Here is a 5,849-nt window from a genome sequence, read left to right as displayed (position 1 = left end):
TTAACTTACTGTACTTGAACCAATCATAAGATTTCTGTGCACTGAATACTCTATGTGAAGAAAGTCTATGATTCATAAGGTTTGCCAGTAGGGACAGTTAAAAATTAGCAATCTACAGTATTATTCCTATCAAAATTTTTTCTCATAAGTTATATTTATAAAAAACTATAATTAAAATATTTATTATACTCACTTATTACACATTCAGGGATTCAGCAGGACATTTATGTGTTTGATAGTTTAGGATCCACTTTACTGTGCTTATTATTTTTGTAAGGAGCATGCAACACACACTACATTTTCCCAACATTTAAGGTAATGCAAAAATAACAAAATTCTCCAAAGAAAAATAACTTGAAATTGCATTAAATACTGCTTTAATTAGGAATAATTACTACCATAAAACAAATAACATTATACATTATTTTTCCAATGAGTTCCAGTTTGAGAAACTGAACAGGAGAAACAGACATTTAAGATTTTAGTCATGGCAAAACTGGTAGTTCTTTGAAATCTGGGAGATGCATTAGCAAAACCACAGACACAACTTATCTTTCATCAAAATCCCAGAGAAAAGTATTTTATGAACTTGGGGGAAATAAGACTGAACACTGGTTAAGGTATGACTTGAAGCTGAGAGCTACCTGGGAAGCTGGCCCAAGGAATGGAGAGAACCACTGGTCCTGGTGGCAGATAAGAAAGAAACTTTGTGTTGGACTAACCAATGGCCTATTTTATTAATGGCTTTGAATAAAAGAAGTGAAATGCTTCATTGTGTTTTCTCAGAAACTACTCAAAAGATTACAGAGTCCTACACAATTTGGAAACACAAAGTGGATGCTGAGTGACTAGAGGTCACTCCAGGTGTGGAAGTTTAGAAAGTCGGTCCTGGAGTAAATGGCACCATAGATTTGGCAGCAGTTACAAAGGGATGATGCTCTGGAGAGTTGGTAGGGGACACTCTGCGATGGGCCAGTGGATAGATGAGGGTCCCACCTGGAGGTGGGATCTTTAATTCTATGGTTTATCTTCCACTGCTCATGCCTCTGTCTTCATAAATGGTGATTTCTATCTAAACAGTCCTCTCTCAGTGGGATCTGTCAGGAAGAGGCCTTGGGGAGCATATATCTTCTCATTCTGCTCTTGAATGCATTTGGACACTTTCTTCAGAACCTTCTCATAATGAGTTTCCATGTGTAAGAAGATGGCATATGCTGTTAAACAAGCCAAACAGCCTTTGAGATAGGATTGGCCCCCAAGTTTCTCTGCTTCTGCATAAAGGTTATTTAGAGTTCGAACTGTTTCTTCAAACTGCTGCCTATCAATCCGGTTCCCCAGCTCTGCCGAGAACTTGCTCTGGAACTGGCACGATGTGCCACTGCTTTAGTCTTGGCTGAATGAACACCTTCCTGGACACTGGCGCCTGACGCGGCCTCGGGGCGAGAGCAGGACGGGCACACCACCTCCTCTGCCTTCCAGCTGCAGTTGCTCAGCCTTCCATGAAGACCTTGATACCATAAGCCTATTAGTGATTCTAGAAATCCTCATGTTTTTTTTTTTTTAATTCTGTTTAATTTTATTCAAATCAAAAGTATTTGACTATGGAAGTCTTTTAAATCACATTCTGTGATTTATGTCAATATTCTGTGAAAAACATTTTTTGAAATGTTATAGAGTATATAGAGATTATCAATAGTAATGAGCCATGTATGTGAATTTTTTTAATAATTCTTTTAAAGATTTTATTTATTTATTTGACAGAGAGACAGAGTAGAAGCAGGGGGAACGGGAGGCAGAGGGAGAAGCAGGCTTCCTGAAGAGCAGGGAGCCGGATGTTGGGCTCGATCCCAGGACCCTGGGATCATGACAGAAGCCGAAGGCAGTGTCTTAACGGACTGAGCCACCCAGGCGCCCAGAGCCATGCATGTAATTAATAAGCTTTCACTATGTGCCAGGATGATGGGTTGAATACTTTAAATAGATTCTCTTATACAATGAACACAACAGTCCTAGGAAGTAATTTATTGCTATTTCCATTTTCCAGGGGAAAAAACTAAGCCTATGAAAATTCAGATGACAGGCCCAAAGGCACACAGTTGTCAAAGAAAGTAAGCATACATTGTTTCCAAATGCTAAACTTGAAAGAGAAATTTATGTAGATTTCTTTATAATAGCAATATTTTGTTTCACTAATACTTTACATTGATTAGAAATCATTAGGGTCTGCTAAACCTGACACAATATTCAAAAGCCACCAATAATGAGGTATTCTAGTTTAGTGCTCCTTCTAAAAACAAGAAAAATGACTCTAAAAATTGATTTGGAAGTATTACAGCAAACATTGCCAGCTAGAACATACAAGCTTGGAACTTACTACAAATATTTTAAGATGATAAACTCTTTTTTTTTTTAATCTTTATTTTTTTTAAAGATTTTATTTATTTATTTGAGAGAGAGAGAGAGAATGAGAGAGAAAGCACATGAGATGGGGGGAGGGTCAGAGGGAGAAGCAGACACCCTGCCGAGCAGGGAGCCCGATGCGGGACTCGATCCAGGGACTCCAGGATCATGACCTGAGCCGAAGGCAGTCGCCCAACCAACTGAGCCACCCAGGCACCCTTAAGATGATAAACTCTTAAGGGTAGCTTAAATTACTGCAGAAATAAATATGACAAATACCATTTACTCATGCTTAACCTGTATTTTTCTTTTTTTTTTTAAAGATTTTATTTATTTATTAGAGAGCGAGCGAGAGAGAAACAGCATGAGAGGGGAGAAGGTCAGAGGGAGAAGCAGGCTCCCCGCTGAGCCGGGAGCCCGATGTGGGACTCGATCCCAGGACCCCGGGATCATGACCGGAGCCAAAGGCAGTCGCTTAACCAGCTGAGCCACCCAGGCGCCCTTCATGCTTAACCTGTAAATCACATGGGCAAATGATGACCTGATGTATAACAGTTACTGTTTTAAGTGGTTAAGCAAATATGTTGATACTTCCTTCATGATGTCTATTTTTTTTCTATTTCTTCTTTCCCACCATGTTCCTTGCAATCATCTTAGTTAACAACCTGTGTTTTTTTTCTTTTCTTCTTTTTTTTTAAGATTTTGTTTATTTATTTGAGATAGAAGGAGCAAGAGAGAGAGCATGAACAGGGGGCAGAGGGAGAGGGAGAGGGAGAAGTAGACTTCCCGCTGGGCAGGGAGCCCAATGCAGGACTCAATCCCACAACCCTGAGATCATGACCTGAGCCAAAGGCAGAAGCTTAACCAACTGAGCCACCCAGATGCCCCACAACCTGTTTTAAATGACAATTATATATATATATCTCATCTGCTGTCTTTTTTGTCTCCATTTCTCTCCACACTTGTTGCAGATTAAAGTTTTAAAAAGAATTATGTCCTGAGCAGGTACCTTCTGTTGTAGCTATGTTCAAAATGGTCACATTATTTAGACCTATGGAACCCAAGGTTCATGCTAACTGACTCTTCATGGATGGGAGGTGGGGAGAGGGAAGATGATTTTAACTAATAGTTTATGACACATGGAAACATGAAGGGGGCACCTGGGTGTCACAGTCAGTTAGACTACCGACTCTTGGTTTTGGCTCAGGTGGTGATCTCAGGGTCATGAGATCATAAGCCCACAGTGAGCTCTGGGCTTAGCGTGGAGTTGGCTTAAGTGTCTCTCCTCCCTCTCCCTCTGCCCCTACCCACTCTGCTCTCCCTCTCTCTCTCTCTTTCTCTCAAATAAATAAAACAAATCTTAAAAAAAAAAAGAAAAGGAAAACATGGAGAATCTAAGAATAGATTCAAGGACACCTCACTCAGCCATGTGATCTTCCTTTTATGCCATATTTATTCTAACTTTAGGATTTAGCTATCCTACCTTGTCATCAATTACATTATAATACTTCTGGAAAAGCAAGGAAAATTGCCATAATAAATATACACAATGCATAAAATAAACAACTATAATGAATACCCATAATTATTAATATTGATATATACAAGTAATTAGTCTGAGTGAAAAAAATCTGTTACATATGAATGTATGATGATGCTACTTTCATTTGGTCACAGAGGAGCATATGTAGTGTCTCAAAAGAGATTTTAAGGAGTCATTTAAAAAAAGTTTTATACTTCATGTGAGGTATGGAGTGCTTTGAAATGGCTTCAAAGTAAATATTGGAATAATGTATATAAGAAATAGAATCATATCTCTAACTTGCCCTTCACTCTCATTCCATTTATAAAGAAAACTTATGTTAATTATGCAGATAAGAGGAGAGGTCCCCAAATAAATCTTTCTGATGTGAAATATTTAACATTTTTTACATGCATCTTTGGAGTTAGTTCTTCATTAAAATAATTTATTTTAGGGCTCCTGGGTGACTCAGTCATTAAGCGTCTGCCTTCGGCTCAGGCCATGATCCCAGGGTCCTGGGATCAAGCCCCGCATTGGGCTCCCTGCTCCGCGGGAAGCCTGCTTCTCCCTCTCCCACTCCCCGTGCTTGTGTTCCTGCTCTCGCTATCTCTCTCTCTGTCAAATAAATACACAAAATCTTCAAAAAATAATAATTTATTTTAATGTATTATATTAAGTATCTTTCTATAATATCACAGTCATCAAAATAATTGTCAATTTGCATTATAATGTTTTGAAAATTTTTTGCATAATAAAATTTATTCCTGGAGAGTATTTGAAGAATTAACTTAAAATAGAAAGATTTGTATGTTTTCATGCAGGAAAATGGTAACTAAAGATGCTCTGGGCATCTTAATATAAAAAGAAAAGGTAAAGGTTTTCTTATACCTTCATGGGAGTATTCTGCAACTTGTACCGAAAATTACATATAATGCAATTTAAATTATTAATAAGTTGATATATTAACATAATGTTATATTAAAGTGACTTGTAGATGGAAATGAAAACTATAATTCAAACTGTGATATTTATTTCAATCAGCATCTAATAAAAATGTACGTAATGGGATAATAAGAAATGTCTGTTATTAATTAATATAATTATTTATATATCCTGTATGGATATCTAAATATGGATTAAAAATGACAACTTTCTTTCTTATGAAAATATGATCACAAAGCATAATGGAGATCGCTCCTTTCCCCTTTAAGCCTCAGTTAAATTACAAAATACGAACAAACAAAGCAAATCATTACCACCACTACCACAACAACAGAAAACAAGCTTAAAGCAAGGCATGAATCTACAAAGACAACACAAAAGAAGAAAGAGACAAGTATGGAGAGAGAACAACATAATTATATAGATTAAAGAAAAAGTGAATTCATTTTCTTATCTCATGGAAAAGGCTGAAATTCATTGCTGCAAGAAGAAAACAAACAAACAAAATAAAAAAAACCCAAACCCCCACATTTACCTCTGAAACTCTGGAAGGTTTACAAAATTAGAACAATCAGGAACATTAAAAGTTGGAATGGAATGGTGGAGGTTGAAATTATAATTACTTGTTGAAAGTCCTGTGTAGGTAGCCTTTAGAAACCCAGATCTTTTTCCTTCAAATACAAATTGCTATTAGAACACTTGTCCCCCATAAGAGAAGAATAGCGATTTATTTTTTTGAAGTTATTGCAGTAGAGGGACTCTGCCTTTGGAGACACAAAGCACATAGGGAAGTAGGAATGCTTTCCTGAGACCAATAAATGAAAGAAGCTCTATTATAATAAACTGTATGATTTCCACATGCTATCCTATTCTTAGTTCAGAACACAAGGTTAACGCTTAGCCCAACTTCTATTTACATCATAGGCTTGTACCTTATGGAGTTTACAGTGTGGTTGTAAGCCAAGTTAGAATTAACAAGTTTTGG

The 5,849-nt window shown here is 37.2% G+C and overlaps 1 pseudogene; it reads right to left on the bottom strand.

Moving 5' to 3' along the window:
* Positions 1-1,024: 1,024 nt before the first annotated feature.
* On the bottom strand, positions 1,025-2,690 carry LOC113927930 (annotated as a pseudogene).
* Positions 2,691-5,849: the final 3,159 nt, after the last annotated feature.

Source organism: Zalophus californianus, chromosome 7 (genome assembly GCF_009762305.2).
Source record: "Zalophus californianus isolate mZalCal1 chromosome 7, mZalCal1.pri.v2, whole genome shotgun sequence".
NCBI lineage: Eukaryota > Metazoa > Chordata > Mammalia > Carnivora > Otariidae > Zalophus > Zalophus californianus.
Note: the sequence above shows the minus strand (reverse complement) of the source record. Positions and strands in the feature narration are given on the sequence as shown.